The sequence below is a fragment of the Musca domestica genome, unplaced genomic scaffold, assembly GCF_030504385.1.
Source record: "Musca domestica strain aabys unplaced genomic scaffold, Musca_domestica.polishedcontigs.V.1.1 84, whole genome shotgun sequence".
NCBI classification, from domain to species: domain Eukaryota; kingdom Metazoa; phylum Arthropoda; class Insecta; order Diptera; family Muscidae; genus Musca; species Musca domestica.
The window spans coordinates 44686-63971 of NW_026712417.1; the positions used below are offsets into that span (position 1 = coordinate 44686).

Sequence of the window (19286 nt, forward strand, 5' to 3'; positions counted from 1 at the left end):
GCACCAAACGTCTAATATTTGTCCAAATGGGATGGAATTTGGCACATACGACCGAATTTAGTCTAGAAGGTAGTATGCCAAATTTGGTGAAGATCGGTTCAGATATAGTTATAGCTCCCATATATATTATTCATCCGATTTGTTATATTTGTTACCCACAACCGTAATATGCACTCCGTAACAACGATATTCAGGGAAATATATCAAATACAGCTCGGAAATATCTTTGCCAAATTTTATCGAGATCGGTTCAGATTTGGATATAGTTCCCATATATATCTTTATCTGATTTCAAATTAATAATGCACCAAATGGGCAATACAAGTCCGAATTTAAAAGATGCAAATGCTTCGGGATGTTTAGTCCTTTGAACTTTAAATTATAATTATAATCATAGCGTGTATGATTGAATTCCCACACAAAAACTTTTAATTGTTACGTGGAGCTCTACTAAATTAGCAAAGTGGTGTAGGGTATCAAAAAGTCGGCCCCGCCCGACTTCAGGACTTTCTTTACTGGTTTTTTATTCAAGTCTCGCATTAGAATATTGCAATGATTTATGACAAGAGTTGCCTATCCAGTTGGCAGGTCCACGTCGTCGTATAATCCCAAATATAATGGTTACATTCGGTGCTTTTAAGATTTTAACAGAATTTTTGACGAATTTTATTTTTTTGAAAATTTCCAAAATCGTTCCAAACGGTGGAGGGCATTAATTCATTCGGTCCGGCCGAACTTATAGCTTTTTTAATTGTAGACTGTATTCCCTATTACGAATTATAAATACGAACTTTGAAACAACTCCGGAGAATAATGTGGGCTATACGATATCGTGGACCTATATAGACATTTCTCCTCCGGGGGTAATGTACTTAGAAAGAACTTCTAGTATGGATTTTTAGACAATTCATTTAAAAAATGTAGCTAAAATCATCACAATGCCGAATATAGGGAGGACCTGTTATATGCGGGATATACGATACCGTCGACCTATATAGACAGATGGAACACCTGTGGATTTTCAGACAATTTCATTGAAAAAATTGGCTACAATCATCAAAATACCGAATATCGGAGGTATCCTAAAAAGGGGGCTATACGATACCGTGGACCGATATGGCCCATCTTCAAACTTAACCTGCCTGTAGACAAAAAAAACTGATCTGTGCAAATTTGTAGCTTTCTATCTTAATACGTTTTGACTCTGCCGCGATTACAACAGACGGGCAGGGCAGGATGAGTTACAAATGGAATGACGAACTTAATATACCCTCCATGCCCTTTATGATGGGGGGTATATAAAACTGTGCAAATTATTTTTGAATCCTGACAATTAAAATTCCAAGTACAATTAACTATATTGTATTGGAGGTATAAAATGAAAATTGCAAAATTAAGTGATATAACGAACGCCATCTGCACTTCAATTAAAATATAGCCTCGACGTCTAAACGGTCTAAATATACATCTGTGGCAAATCCTCGTAACCCTCAAGTTGGAGGAATGCAACAAAATTAAGGCCTGAACAAACTATTTCCAACGAAGGTATCCTCACTCAATCATTAACAGACGTAGTGAATGCCATCTGTAGTTGAATTAAAATATTGTCAGGATGCTTTAACACTCAAATATGAGAGTATACCAAAATAAAGGGCTGAGAAATTATTTTCTAATGCAGATATCATGTAAGTTGAAATTACAAATATGATTAACTGCAATTATTTGAAGTTCTCCTGCAATTTTAAATTTATCAAATTATATATGCGAACGCCATCTGACCTTCAATTTTAATGTGGACAAAAAGTTGCAATACTTTAAAAATGTCAATATATTTGGTTACAACATCAAAACATCCTACTAAACAAATTATTTTCGAATGAACCTATCCTGAAAACTAAAATGTCAAGTATTCGTAAGATGGTATCATGAAAAATAAAATTCCAGAACGAAATGATATGGGAACGCCATCTGTATTTTAATTCAAATATAGTCTCTAGCAAACTCATATTCAAATTCTCAGTCGATTTAACATCTGTCTGTATGTTGAAATCATGATACATATCTATTGAAATGAATGGTTGGTATTGAAAATGAGGTATATCGGTCCACGTGAACAAACTTGGAATAGACGGCACATAACGGTACCTACCGGATGTTCGATATTTTGATTATTTTTGCCACATTTTTCCACGGATTTGTCTAAAAATTGGTATTTGTAGTTCATAATGGGTTCTAGCTATTGAAAATTTATTTCCACGTTTTCGTATAGCGCACATATAACGATACCCTCCCATACTCGGAATTTTGATAATCCTAGTCACAAATTTGGTATTTAGGAAGATTTGGCACCTGACAATGCTTGAAGGATAAAATTGTCTATAGCGATTTCCGTTTTGGTATGGCCCCCATACAATGGCCTCAACCACTTTATGGTTTTTTTGAAAAGTTTGCCGGCATTGTCCAAACGGTCTTACTGGTATTTGAAGTTTAAAATGGAACAATTTTGAATTTATATACTTTTATTTAAAAGTATTTTCTTTACCCAAATGTGGAGTTTTTTAAAAATTCGAACCAGCCTTAATGTTTTTTACCTTTTTTTTAATTTTTTTACTCACATTTCTCTGTAGCCACCTTAATATTTTGTAATTGACCTTAAAGTTTATCGACTTTTCTTCACACCTCTTTTGGAAATGTAATTATAATTATAACACATTCATTTATATACGTCACTAAATAGCTAACTAATGATCTTACAGTTATTTTTAGAAGCAAAATTGAGAAATAGTCTTTTGAAGATGGAAACTTGTAACACGTCTGTAAGAAGAGTAGTAGTGGAACTGATGAAATCATTCAATGATCTACAATGAAGGATCAGTACGTCATAACTAAGGAAAATCCTATCGTACTGATTCTGGAGGACTTTTAGCCTCCATATACTAAGTGCCCTTTAGTCGTATGTATATAACCACGTAAAAAACTAAGATCTTATCTGTGGGCCGTAGCAAGATCCACATTGTGAGTCACCCTTTAATGTGAATACAAATTATAACACGGATATTTCTATTTTTAAATTGAAAATTTGTTTTTTCATGAGCTGAGCGAACCCTGTTTATACCCTCAGCCATATGGCTATAGAGAATATATATCATTTGATATGGCCAAAACGTGCCTCATTGAATTAACGGTTTAAGGCTCTAGGTCTTTTTGGACCAAATCAGTTTCAGGACATTTGGAGTCGATCTGGCAATGTCCGTCCGCCTGTCTGTCTGGCTGGTGCGTAATTGCTAATTCGTAATATTATCAAACTTAGATTGAGTTCGGAGATGGGCAATATTGGTATATTCCTTCTGGTACCTCCCCTATTAAAGGTCGACATTTTCAAAAAAAAAAAAAAAAAAAACAAATTTGGCTGAACAGAAAGTTTTTGCTTCAACTTTGCAAATCTAATATTTGCATTATTGCAAGGTCAGGTGCGAAAATGAAAAATATTGTTCGATTCCATCAAGACTTCGCCACTAAGGGTCAAAATTTTGAATATTTATAACTCGTATAAGAGTAATAATAATAATTATAATAATAATAATAATAATAAAAATAATACTAATAATAATAATAATGATAATAATAATAATAATAATAATAATAATAATAATAATATAATAATAATAATAATAATAATAATAATAATAATAATAATATAATAATAATAATATAATAATAATAATAATAATAATAATAATAATAATAATAATAATAATAATAATAATAATAATAATAATAATAATAATAATAATAATAAGATAATAATAATATAATAATAATAATAATAATAATAATAATAATAATAATAATAATAATAATAATAATAATAATAATAATAATAATAATAATAATATAATAATAATAATAATAATAATAATAATAATAATAATAATAATAAGAATAATAATAATAATATAATAATAATAATAATAATAATAATAATAATAATAATAATAATAATAATAATAATAATAATAATTATAAGAATAATAATAATAATAATAATAATAATAATAATAATAATAATAATAATAATAATTATAATAATAATAATAATAATAATAACAATAATAATATAATAATTATAACTCGTAAGATACCGATTATCTTCAAATTACTCAACTCACAATATTTTTATCAACCCAAAGTCTGGTGTCAAAATGGGATATATCGGTCCACTCCTTCTGGTACCTCCCCCACAAAAGTGTCAAAATTTTGAATATTCACGAAGCTCATAAAACGTGAAGTTAACATCCGATTCCATTCAGCCTTAGTACATCTCAATATTTCAATCAACACAAGATCTATTGCAAAAGATAGTAGAAATCGGACTAGTACCTCCCACACAAAGGGTCAAAGTTTTGAATAACCAAAATAATTACAAAATCTGAACTTAGCACCCCATTGGCTTCATATTTCACACATCCCCTTATTTTTTTCTAACTTAAGATCTGCTGTGAAGATGGGATAAATCGGTTCACTCCTTCCGGTACCTCCTCCACTAAGGGTCAAAATTTTAAATATCCATGAAGCTCATTATACGCGAAATTAACATCCGATTCCATTCAGACTTGGTACATCTCAATATTTTCATCAACACAAAATCTATTATACAGATGGTAGAGATCAGACCATTTCTTCTGGTACCTCCCCCTCATAGGGTTCAAGATTCTAAAAACTCTCTTCAAATTTCATACATACAGAAATTGTTTGCTAACACATGATCTTTTGTGAAGATGATATATACCGGCGAATCCGTTCTGGTACCTTTCGCACAAAGGGCCACAATTTTCTATATGTTCACCTGTCATAACTTGCGAAAGAAGTCAGCTATTCTTTACAACTTACTACTTACTTACTCTGAATATTTCTCTCAACCAGAAACCTGATATGAATATGGAACTTATGATTTCGGATAAAATTGGATATAAATGTTCGGTTTTCTTGTAATTTTGCCCATACCAATATTTTTATCTGTATTAGATGAATTATGACAAGTAAGAAACAAAGTTCGGCCGGGCCAAACTTTTAATATCCTCCACCTTAGGGTAAAAGAAACATTAGAAGAAATGTGGCAAAAACCATTAAATTACCAAATATCGGGAGGTACCGTTATATGGGGGCTATACCAAAACGTGGACCTATAATTACAATGTTTCGCTACACGAACTAGGACCCATTATGACCCACAAATACCAATTTTTAGACAAATCAGTGAAAAACTGTGGCAAAAACCATAAAAATACCGAATATCGGGATGCACGGTTATATGGGGGCTATACCAAATCATGGACCCATACATGCAATGTTTCGCCACCGGAGCTGGAAACCATTATGACCCACAAATACCAATTTTTAGACAAATCCGTGAAAAAATGTGGCAAAAAAAAACTAAAATACCGAATATCGGGAGGTACCTTTATATGTGGGCTATACCACAACGTGGAACTATACATGTAATGTTTTGCCACACGCTCAGGGACCCGCTATGACCTACAAATACCAATTTCCAGACAAATCCGTGAAAAAATGTGGCATAAATCATCAAAATACCGAATATCGGGAGGTACCGTTATATGGGGACTATACCAGAACGTCGGCCGATATATCTCATTTTCAATACCAACCATCCTAGACACAATGCACATAGCTATGCTAAATTTTGGCGCTCTACGTCAAATAATGTGGGCTGTATCGCGATTTCAACAGACAGGCGGACAGACAGACAGACGGACATCGTTAAATCGGCTTAGAATTTTATGCTGATTATGAATATATATACTTTATGGGGTCTAAGACGAATATTTAAGGATGTTACAAACGGAATGACAAAGTTAATATACCCTCCTACCCGGAATAATTCCGTCGACTGCATCTGGTACCTCACACACTTTTCAAAATTTTCTACAAATTATCATAAAGTGAAGAAAGTAGTCGATATAGTCCAAACCTGGCACTTCGCAATATTTATGTCATATTTATTTTGGTCCGATACGAAATGGACAAAGTTGAGCCATTCCTTAGGAACCCACTCCATAGAGGGTCAACAATTTGAAAAATCATAGCAGAGATCACAATATATATTTAAATAATCGAACATTGGCTGAGGGTAAAACCCACTGATACTTTTTAACTTGTTTCATCTACAACCAGTAAAGAAAGTCTAAAAGTCGGGCGGGGCCGACTTTATGATACCCTACACCACTTTGCTAATTTAGTAGAGCTCCGCATAACAATTAAAAGTTTTTATGGGAGAATTCAATCATACACGCTATGATTATAATTTAAAATTCAAAGAACTAAATATGCCGAAGCATTTGTATCTTCTAAATTCGGACTTATATTGTCCACTTGGTACAAAATTAACTTGAAATCAGATAAAGATATATATGGGAGCTATATCCAAATCAGAACCGATCGCTATAAAATTTGGCAAAGATATTTCTGAGCTGTATTTGATATATTTCCCTGAATATCGTTGTTACGGAGTGCATATTACGGCTGTGGGTAACAAATACAACAAATCGGATGAACAGTATATATGGGAGCTATAGCTATATCTGAACCGATTTTCACCAAATTTGGCATACTACCTTCTAGACTCAATTCGGTCGTATGTGCCAAATTCATTTCCCATTTGGGCAAATATTAGACGTTTGGTGCAAAATAAAAGGTACATCGGACGAAGTTATATATGGGAGCTATATCCAAATCGGAACCGATCTCGATAAAATTTAGCAAAGGTATTTTTGAGCTGCATTTGATATATTTCCCCAAATATTGTTGTTACAGAGTGCATATTACGGCTGCGGAGGACAAAAATAACAAATCGGATGAACAATATATATGGGAGCTATAGCTATATCTGGACCGATTTCGATAAAATTTGGCATACTTATTTTCAGGCCTAATTTGGTTGTATGTGCAAAATTCCATATTATTCGGGCTGATATTACACGTTTGGTGCACAATAAAAGCAAATCGGACGAAGATATATATGGGAGCTATATCTAAATTTTTACCGATTATCTCCAATTTCAATAGGGTTCGTCCTTGGGCCAAACAAATGTTGTTTGCAAAATTTCATCTTAATCGGATAATAAATGCGACCTGCATTTTGTTCACAAGAATACATGGACAGACGGACGGACGGACGGACAGACGGACTGACATGCATAAATCAATTCAGAAAGTGATTCTATGCAGATCATCAAAAGGAACTATGGGTCTATCTCGTTTCCTTTTGCCTGTTACAAACAAATGCATAAAGACATAATACCCTGACCACCTTGTGGTGTAGGGTATAAAAAGTACCCCTATTGTAGAACAATTATCATAGCTATTTTGGGGATTTTTTAATAAAAATGAAATACCGAAAAAATACTCAGGAAGTCATAAAATATAACTAATGTTGGTAGTTTATTCTCTCATCATAACTTAGGCGAGAAATAAATTTAAATAACTATTATGCAAACAAATACTGAATAATATAAATAATACGGCATAAGGCGGGAGGAAGTCTTGCCTTACAAAGAACATTTTACAACATATTCTACACATTTTCCCAAGAATTAAACGCTCTACAAGTTTTCACAATGTATGGAACATGCTAAGACATCTTTATGGAATGTATCATCATCGACGCCAGTAATTCCAAGAACCATGTTTTTTTTCATCTTAAACTTAATTAATTTCAAAAATGAATTCTTTTCGAAATGAGTCACCGGACTGGGTAGATTTTCCAAATAAAGCAAAAAAACGTGAAATTCTTAAACAAAACAAGCAGCAACAACGGCTGGCATTTCAATCCCAGACATCGCCCGACAGTGATGATGAATAACGCCAAATGTGAAGTTTGTCTGGTTTTTTGACATTTATTACAATAACTAAAAAAATAACATATAAACTGTATTTATATGTTTTATTATTATTTTTTTTTTCAAGAAAAGAGAAACTATATTCCAGTTCTTGGAGCAGCCCATCTTTAAAATACGTATCATTTTACACAAAAATTCTAGCCCAAAAAATCCGAATATTAAATCTATTTTTATGTGAGCTTAATTTGTTTATGACATAAATTGGCAAAATCTGAGAATAAAATTTGAATAAATATTCACTTGACACAGCAATGTATAAGAGAACTCAGATCATGGTTAAAGGAAACTGAATATTATTACATGTCATCAGCTCGATAGACAACTTTCTGTATAAGACAGAAGAACTTTAGATCATCGAAAAGAAACTAAAAGAGCTTATTTTTTTTCTAGGGCAAATATACGAGCTCCAGCCTTTCGATGAGATGCTTCAACTCACCTTTAGGAAAATATAAAAGCCTTAACTGGTCTCTGGGAAGGTAGAAGAGCTTACTCTCGTCTGTGGGAAGATAGAAGACCTATAACTCTCCTATGGGGACCTAGAAGAGCTGTAACTCCCCTATGGGGGACTATCTCTTCTATGAGAGCATAGAAGACCTATAGCTCTTCTATGAGAGCATAGAAGACCTGTAGCTCTTCCATGGGAGCATAGAATACCTGTAGCTCTTCTATGGGAGCATAGAAGACCTGTAGCTCTTCTATGGGAGCATAGAAGACCTATAGCTCTTCTATGGGAGCATAGAAGACCTATAGCTCTTCTATGGGAGCATAGAAGACCTATAGCTCTTCTATGGGAGCATAGAAGACCTATAGCTCTTCTATGGGAGCATAGAAGACCTATAGCTCTTCTATGGGAGCATAGAAGACCTATAGCTCTTCTATGGAAGCCTAGCTCTTCTATGGGAGCATAGAAGACCTGTAGCTCTTCTATGGGAGCATAGAAGACCTGTAGCTCTTCTATGGGAGCATGCAAGACCTATAGCTCTTCTATGGGAACATAGAAGACCTGTAGCTTCTCTATGGGAACATAGAAGACCTATGAGAGCATAGAAGACCTATTGCTCTTCTATGAGAGCATAGAAGACCTATTAGCTCTTCTATGAGGAGCATAGAAGACCTATAGCTCTTCTATGAGAGCATAGAAGACCTATAGCTCTTCTATGGGAGCATTGAAGACCTGTAGCTCTTCTATGGGAGCATAGAAGACCTGTAGCTCTTCTATGGGAGCATAGAAGACCTGTAGCTCTTCTATGGGAGCATAGAAGACCTGTAGCTCTTCTATGGGAGCATAGAAGACCTGTAGCTCTTCTATGGGAGCATAGAAGACCTGTAGCTCTTCCACTGACGATAGAAAACCTTTAATTAAAATAATTAAAAAAAAAATTGTTTTCATCCATGGCCAAGAATCTTGTAACGAAAGCAGCTACCTCTTCCCAGTGTATTTCACACGCCAGCCTAATGGAAATCAATGAACCATTACTCCCTTTTACAGAAAAGAGTAACGCCTCTTGAATTTAAAAAAAGACTTTCAAAATGCCTGAAGGCATACCATTATATTTCTTTCAGATTTATAGACTTCATTAAATGGTTGAGGTTCATTTTTTTTTTTGAAAACGATAATATCTCTATGCCTTTAGAAAAATTGAAAATTGAATTCAATTAAATTTTGTTATCAAAGAATGGAAGACGATTTGCCGTCAAGATTCCAAAATGCACGACAAAATTTTTATATGCCGCCAAGAACAAAACAAACAATACCAAAGAAAAATTTTAAATTAATATTCTGCAAACAAACAGACAGACGAACGTTCGTTCGTTTGTTCGTTCCAACAGATCGATCTACAGCACGCATAACAAAAGTGCCACCGTGCAGACGCGTGAGTGAGCGAGCGGGCAGATTATGAAAAGAATAAAATGAATCGTGCATGGCGTGCGTTACTTAACACATCATAAACAATTATCACAACAACAACAACAACAACACCATGAAGTGAGCAAACAAAGAACAACAATAACAACCATCCGGCAGTCAGCTTAATAGAATTCCATACCATATCAATAAAAAATGTGTTTGACGCTGGATGGAATCGTATAATACGGCCAATTCAGATAGCAAGTCAGCAAATCAACAAACAAACAAAAAATTGGCAAAACCATTGCTGGGCTAGGAAACTCCAGCCACATCCATCCGCTCTGGCAAAAATCCGCGTAGACGTGAGACGTGCAAAATCAAAGCCAAACGATGGCGGCACGTCTGCTCCCCCAGAAAAATGCTAATGACGTGGACGCTGACGCAGCCGTCATCAGCGGCTACTAGAAAAACAACAACCTGTTGACAAGTTCAACAACAACAGGAACAATGTCAAGAGACCAACAGCAGCAGCAACAACAACGAATTTTGCAGCAAACCTAGACAACAACAATGGAGTGGCTGATTTTTACGTTAACACATTATTCACACACACAACTTGGGTTTTTTCGCCAATTCAGCAGCTAAGCCATTGGTCGCAGCGTCGCAGCCACTGCTCGGCAGCAGCATCACCTCGACAGAATCTCAATCTCAAGTTTATTTAAAAACTCAAATGAGCAAATTGCTGGCTGGCTATAGATTTCAGTTTAATTCTTGTTGTCGGATAGATCGGTTCTAGTGGACTAAGAAAAGCGGGTCGATACGTTGTCTATCTATCTGTCTGTCTGTCGTCTATCTCGGTCGATTGGTCGGTCTGTCTGTCTGTCTGTTTGCTGTCAGTCGCAAGTAATTTGTCCGCAAAAGCAAAGAACACTACACAACAAAAGAAAAAAAAAACCAAACTCCTCCGAAGTTAGGCGTTAACACAAAATTGGATTTGTTGTAGTGTTGTTGTTTTTTTTTTTTACTTGTGCGAGCAAGCGTTAAACTTAATAACTTGAGCTAACGGTAAACAAAAGAAATTAAATTTAAATCTAATCAGAAAAAAAAGAATCGTTTAATTTCCAACACAAAAGTCAACTAACAAGAAATTCTTTAATCAGAAAAACTAACCACAAAAAATAAGTAAATTGTGATATTAACAATAACAACAACAACAACATAATTTCAAATAATACTTGTTGTAACCCAAAACTTGCCAAGCACAACCAAAAACAACAAACAAAACGTAAGTATGCAGCCTCATCTTCCGAATCACCAAAATCAGTTGTTGTTTTCATTTGTATTTTTTTTTTTTGGTTCTGTCATTCATTCACAATTAAAAAAAAAATAACAACACCAATAACAGCTTTTAAATTTGGAAAAAATAAAATTACAACAAAATTTGTTATTGCAATTGTTTTTTTGTTTTTCATTGTTGTAATGTAACACACATAAAATAAAACAAAACAAAAACTTCCGGTTTAAACCAGAACCCAATACAAAATTTAAAACAATTTAAATGCAGTCCTTAAATAAAACCAAAAAAAAAAAAAACAACAATAACAAATAAAGGTTAGCAAAATTAAATCAAATTGATTCAAGAACAACAATCACCAGCCCCCCAAAAAAATTAAAATGAATTCTCTCACAAAACAGTTAGCCAAGACAATTGGTGCGCGTTAAGTCGGTCGTTCTTAAAAAAAAACAATTTTTCAAATTTGTCCATCTTCTTTTCGCAAAATTTAATTAAACACCATTTAAAGCAATTGTAACGCTATTTGGGAAAAAATTGTGAACAAAAAATTGAAGGAAGAAAAAGAATTCTCCTCAAAAAAAAAAAAAAAACAAATGAACAGTAAAAAAGTGTAAAGAAACAAAAATTAAAAATGTGGAAAAAGAAAAAATCTTGAAATTGAAAAAAAAAACAAGAGTTATTGAAAAACAAAAATATATAAAAAAAAATTGTAAACCAAAGAAAATTTTGAAAAGAAAGTGAGTGCAATAATGGTAGATTTCCAAATATTTTAGAAGTTAAAAAAACGTATTATAACAAAAAAAAATGTGTGTTTCGCTTAAAACTTCAAATTTCATGTTTTTGAAATTAGAAAAACAAACTCACATTCCTGAAAAAAAAAAAAAAAATAACCTTATATGTCAAACAAAAGACCTAAGACACAAACTTGATTTACATTTTTTTTGCAAAAATTAAAATTGAAATATTAGACAAAAAGTATATGTCATTTTAAAAAAATTACTTAAGTGAATAAATAAAATATTTTGCCAAACAAAAGACTTAAGACACAAACTTTAAATCCAAAATGTTTGAATACAAATTTTGTGAAATATCTCATTGATATTGGGACATTATTAATAAAACAATATGATATGCCAACAACTCCGAATAAAATACGAAGGACTGAAGAACCAAAATTTTCGCACATTTTTTTGAAAATTTTTAAAAAGTCAAAATTTAACAAAATATTTTGTTTTTTTCTTTTGAAAAATATAAAATAAAAATTTATAACACCGGTGAATTTACGGTTTCTTTGGATGGAAAATCTGATCGAAACAAAAGACTTAAGACAGAAACCTTCAATTGGGACATTATTAATAAAACTATATGATATGCCAACAACTCCGAATAAAAAACGAAAGACTTAAGAGACAAACTTTTCACAAAATTGTTTGAAAATTTATAAAAAGTCAACATTTAAAAAAATATTTTGTTTTTTCTTTTGAAAAATATAAAATAGAAATTTATAACACCGATGAATTTACAGCTTCTTTGGATGGAAAATGTGATCGAAACAAAAGACTTAAGACACAAACCTTCAATTGCAAATTCTAGATGGAATAACGATTTTTTTGAAAATGTTACATTAAAATTTGGATAATATCACAAAAAATATATGTTAAGTGAGAAAAAAAAAACTGTGAAAGATCAAAAAAAAAATTTAATTAATTTTTTCGAGGAGATAGATATCCTGAAAATCAGTGAAATCTGTGACTCTTACAAGGCTGGGAACTGTTATCGAAGCAAAAATCTTGACAAAAACACATCTATTGAAAATTAAGAAATAAAAACCAGTAAAGAAAGTCTTTAAGTCGGGCGGGGCCGACTTTATGATACCTTACACCACTTTGCTAATTAAGTAGAGCTCCACATAACAATTAAAAGTTTTTATGGGAGAATTCAATCATACACGCTATGATTATAATTATAATTTAAAATTCAAAGAACTAAATATGCCGAAGCATTTGTATCTTTTAAATTCGGAATTGTATTGCCCATTTGGTGCACAATTAATTTGAAATCGGATAAAGATATATATGGGAGCTATATCCAAATCAGAACCGATCTCGATAAATTTTGGCAAATATATTTATGAGCTGTATTTGATATATTTCCCTGAATATCGTTGTTACGGAGTGCATATTACGGTTGTGGGTAACAAATATAACAAATCGGATGAAAAATATATATGGAAGCTATAGCTATATCTGAACCGATCTTCACCAAATTTGACATACTAGCTTCTAGACTCAATTAGGTCGTAAGTGCCAAATTTCATCCCATTTGGACATATATTAGACGTTTGGTGCACAATAAAAGGTAAATCGGACGAAGTTATATATGGAAGCTTTATCCAAATCTGACCTGATCTCGATAAAATTTAGCAAATGTATTTCTGAGCTGTATTTGATATATTTCCCCAAATATTGTTGTTACATAGTGCATGTTACGGCGGCGGTGGACAAAAATAACAAATCGGATGAACAATATATATGGGAGCTATAGCTATATCTGAACCGATTTCGATCAAATTTGGCATACATATTTTCAGGCCTAATTTGGGTGTATATGCAAAATTCCATGCAATTCGTGCTGATATTACACGTTTGGTGCACAATAAAAGGCAAATCGGACGAAGATATATATGAGAGCTATATCTAAATTTTGACCGATTATCTCCAATTTCAATAGGGTTCGTCCTTGGGCCAAACAAAAGATCTTTGCAAAATTTCATCTGGATCGGGCAGACGGACGGACAGACGGACGGACATGCATAAATCGACTCAGAATGTGATTCTATGCAGATCATAAAAAGGAACTATGGGTCTATCTCGTTTCCTTCTGCCTGTTACAAACAAATGCACAAAGACATAATACCCTGACCACCTTGTGGTGTAGGGTATAATAAAGCTGTAAGTTCAGCCGGGCTGAACTTATGATACCCTCCCCCATTTGGAACGAATTTGGCAATTTTCAAATAAAAAAAAATTAATTAACAATTCTGTTAAAAATTTAAAAATACAGAATGTAGCCGTTATTTGCCTAATAAATCTGAAATCGGATTAAAAATGTGTATGAGAGCTATATCTGAACCGATTTTCAGCAAATTTGATGTACTTGCTTCTAGACTGAATTTGGTTGGATGTGCCTAAATTCGGGTCATTTGCACTGATATTGGATTCGTCAAATATTGTTTGGAAATGTTCATCTCAATCGGATAATAAATGCGACCAGCATTTTTTTTTTTCGCAAAAATAAATGGACGGACAGATTAGGCAGACGGACTGATATGCATTAATCGACTCAGAGTCTAGTGGGTCTATCTCGTTTCAATTGTGTTGCATGTGAAAAGTGATTCCAATCGGATAAACCTGATAAAATAACTTATTGCAGCAACAATTTTCAAAACAACCATTACTAGCAAATGTCCGGTACTTCGTCAGCGAAATTTCAACCTTAAAATTTAAGATTCATTTCAAAAATTCGTGTTAGGTCTTTTTTTTAGTACTCAAAATGCATAATTTATTCAGTTAGACATTTTTTTAAAATTAAAACATTAAACAGAGACCTCGATATAAAATTCTAGCCATCTCCCTCCACCCAATACAGAATTTAGAACTTTTGTAAAAATGTAGGACAAATTTCCAAACAACCTCCTCAAAGCTCAAAGGCAGTTATTATCAGTAATCTAAATATCAAATTAAAGAATTTTATCTCTTACCCTTCAAGCAAGACCCAATTTAGTACTTTTCGTATATTTATAATACACACTTTCAAAACCAAGGCTACACATGAACAGCGATGGTAGATATTTCCAAAAATACATCCATATCCTAACCACAGTCACCAACAGCGATGTCTATATAAAATTTCAAGATTTCAACTTTATTCTTTCACCCAATATCAGATTTAGTACTATTCAGTACTTTTCGCACAATTATCGTACACATTTCCAAAACCATCTCCATATCTCCCTATCCCTTGAAGCAATGGTACCAAATTTAGTGCCATTTAGTACTTTTTGTACAAATATGGCACGCATTCCCAAACCACCGCCTAATCTCAAACGCAGATGCCATCAGTAATCTAAATGTCAAATTTCAGATTTCTATCTCACCCTATACAAAATACACTACCATTTAGTTATGTCCAAACAATTATAGTACACATTTTCGAAACCACCTTCATAGGTCCAGGCTATACATAAATAGCGATCCTAATACCAATTTTCAGTTTCAAGCACTATTTGTAGTACCAAAGTGTACCAAATATAGTACTATTTATACTTTTCATGCAGTTGTAGTACACATTTTCAAAACCTCCTCTCTTAGTGCCCCAGATCAAAATTCCAGCTTCATTCGTTCACCATAAACCAAACTGTTCCAAACTTAGTACTGTTCCTCTTCTCACTTAGATCCCATTTCCAAACCCATTTTTATCTTCATTCGTTCTCATAATACCAAATGGTACCATTTTAGAAGTTTAAGAGCATTTAAGAACGTTTGTCCAATACCAAAAATATTCAATTCTTAGTACTTTTCGTACCCATTTAGTATGAATTCCAAAAAAATTCAGCCTTTTCACATGCCTACGCACCAAGACAGACCCTCATGCAAAATTTCAAGATTGTACCTTTTTGAAAAAAAATTTAAAACATTGCTACCAAATCGAGCCCTGAAAACGGCATTAAAGCAAGCAGAAAACAGCTGGAGTAAACATTCGATTTCTTTTCATTTTAGAATCACAAAAATCTAGAGCGTATCAATATAAAAATATATAAACACTCCTTGACTTCACAACATTTATAAAATTTTGAAATGCAGTCTTTAACCTTTCCAAACACGATCATAAAAAAATATGAAATTTAATTTGAATTTCTAAAATGTCTATAAGCCATTCACATTCACAGCGTATTCAATGGCTTTGACTTTAAGAAGTCCACAAGACAATGTCATGGTTAAAATGTTTTTTTTTTTGGTGTTATTGTTGTGATTGAACGAATTATTAGAATTCTTGGCATGAAACGGAAGACACCTACAAACCATAATAAACACAAACACACAAAATACCAAAAAAGCCAGAAATAATCAAAAAATAGAATTTCAAAGCACTGACAAACCAATTGAAATCTCAAGCAGGTACTGAGTCATTGGAAATTTTTATTACGAATAAATTTTAGAAAAAAAAGAGGAAAACCCAAAAGAAATATAACAAAAAAAAAGAATATAAAAATATTTAGCATATATAAAGAATTTCAAATTAAAAATGAAAAAAAAAAAAAACCAAAAGTGTGGCACATAAATTTGCCTCATAAAATCAGATTTAAGCCATAATTATACCCTAGACCACAAGGTGGTCAGGGTATTATGTCTTTGTGCATTTGTTTGTAACAGGCAAAAGGAAACGACATAGACCCGTAGTTCCTTTTGATGATCTGCATAGAATCACATTCTGAGTCGATTTATGCATGTCGTCCGTCCATCCGTCCGCCTGTCCATTTATTTTTGGGAACAAAGTATAGTTCGCATTTATTACCCGATCCAGATGAAATTTTGCACAAATCATTTGTTTGGCCCAAGGACGAACTCTATTGAAATTGGAGATAATCGGTCAAAATTTAGATATAGCTCCCATATATATCTTCGTCCGATTTGCCTTTTATTGTGCACCAAACGTGTAATATCAGCCCGAATTGTATGGAATTTTGCATATACACCCAAATCAGCAATAAAAATAAGTATGTCAAATTTGATTGAAGATCGGTTCAGATATAGTTATAGCTCCCATATATATTGTTCATCCGATTTGTTATTTTAGTCCTCCGTAGCCGTAATATACACTCTGTAACAACAATATTTGGGGAAATATATCAAATACAGCTCAGAAATACCTTTTCTAAATTTTATCGAGATCGGTTCGGATTTGGATATATCTCCCATATATAACTTCGTCCGATTTACCTTTTATTGTGCACCAAACGTCTAATATTTGGCCAAATGGCATAAAATTTGGCACTTACGACCGAATTGAATCTAGAAGCTAGTATGTCAATTTTGCTGAAGATCGGTTCAGATATAGCTATAGCTCCCATATATATTGTTCATCCGATTTGTTATTTTTGTCCTCCGCAGCCGTAATATGCACTCTGTAACAACGATATTCAGGGAAACATATCAAATACTGCTCAGAAACATCTTTGCCAAATTTTATCAAGATCGGTTCAGGTTTAAATATAGCTCCCATATATATATATATATATATATATATATATATATATCAAATGGGCAATGCAAGTCCGAATTTAAAAGATACAAATGCTTCGGCATATTAGTCCTTGGAACTTTAAATTATAATTATAATCATAGCGTGTCTGATTGAATTCTCCCATAAAAACTTTAATTGTTATGTGGAGCTCTACTAAATTAGCAAAGTGGTGTAGGGTATCATAAAGTCGGCCCCGCCCGACTTTAAGACTTTCTTTACTGGTTTTTAAATTGCAAAATAAGCCCAAAACAAAAAAAAAACTAAATATTTATAAAATTCTAAGAGAAAGGTATCTGTCTTTCTTTTTCAAAACAGCAAATCGGTTAATTTTATGCTTCAACACAAAGAAACAGCAATTGATTTATATTATTTAAATAGAACGAGTTTTAATTTTTGGATATACTCTAGTGTGAGATATTCAAAAATCTCAAAAACTTTGTTGCCATTTTATCTCATTAGCAATTTTGCATAGAAGCTGAAAGACAAAAAAAAAACAACAATTAAACGAAAACAAACATTCTGAAAACTTGAAATAAAAGTGTTTCGTTTTTTTTTTTAAATTTGGGAATTCTTTTTCATAAAAATTTGCACAACCAAAAAAAAAAATAAAAACGACTACGACTACGACGATGTCGTGTGACTTGACGTCTGTTTGCCGTCAAAACCTGAAAAACAAAACTTCCATACAATTCAAATATGCAAAATAGTAGCAGTACGCTAACGAGAAGCATGAATTCGATACGATACTTTATTAGTGTAGATCTATTTTCGAGCCAATGAAAACAAAGAATTTTAAATAGACATCGTAATTTGAGACAGAAAAAAAAATACAAACATATTTATATATGAAAACAAAGATTTTCAATACCCTTAATATGGTTTTGACAGATTTATGGATTTTGGTTGTCAGTGAACTTTTAAAATTCTTCGAATTTTATTTGCATAATATTGAATTTTGAAATATTAAAAGTATTTCATGTTAGAATACAAATACAAATGGAGGGGACATCCAAAAGTTTTTCGATCTATAGACGACTTCCCAAAGATCTGCTTTATAAAGAAAATGTCCTAAAATTCTTTGACACATAGGTAGAACTCGCATGGAAGATCTTCTAAGGGCGTTCTACACATAAAAGTATACTATACAAAAAGGGACTTCTAACAACATCCCAAAGATTTTCTATATATAGAAGACTTCTTAAGATTAGTCTACCCATAGAATACCTAAAATCCATCTTCAAATAGAAAACCACTTAAAATGTTTCTATAAATAAACAAGTAATAAAGCTGTAAGATCGGCTGAGCCGAACTTTGAACACCCCCCCACCATTTGGAACGAATTTGGAAATTTTCAAAAAAAAATAAAATCTATTAAAAAATTCTGTTAAAATCTTAAAAATACCGAATGTAGCCGGCATACTTTAAGGTCTATACGACGACGTGGACCTGCATAGGCAACTTTTGTCATAAGCCACTACAATATTTAAATGCGAAATTTGAAAAAAAACATTCGCTGAATAATGTAGGTAAAGTCATTAAAATACCGAATATAAGAAGGTGCCAATTTTCGGTCATAGGCTGTAGTATCCATTACGAACTTCAAATACCAAATTTGAAACGATTCCGGTGAATAGTATTGCTAAAATTATTAAAATACCGAATGTAGGGAGGTGACATTATATGGGGTCTATACCAAAACGGGGGTCTACACAGACAATTTTCTGTCATAGGCCGTAGTACCCATAACGAACTTCGGTTGCAAAATTTGATACATTTCCGGTGAATAATGTCGCTAAAATCAACAAAGCACCGAATATCGGGAGTTACCTTTATATGGGGTCTATACCAAACAGGGGTTCTACACAGACAATTTTCTGTCATAGGCCGTAGTACCCATAACGAACTTCTGTTGCCAAATTTG

The 19286-nt window shown here is 32.9% G+C and overlaps 1 protein-coding gene across 2 annotated transcripts in view; it reads left to right on the top strand.

Annotated features, from left to right (window-relative positions):
- The window catches only part of LOC101898362 (protein roadkill), a 54553-nt gene that overhangs the window by 26974 nt on the left and 8293 nt on the right, over positions 1-19286 (top strand). The window contains exon 1 of one of the 2 annotated variants that reach the window (XM_005181796.4): positions 10528-11053. The exons of the other annotated variant lie outside the window; for it this stretch is intronic. The gene's annotated coding sequence lies outside the window, so the exon portion shown is untranslated. Of the gene's footprint in view, positions 1-10527; positions 11054-19286 lie in introns of those variants that run through there. 2 annotated transcript variants of the gene reach the window in all.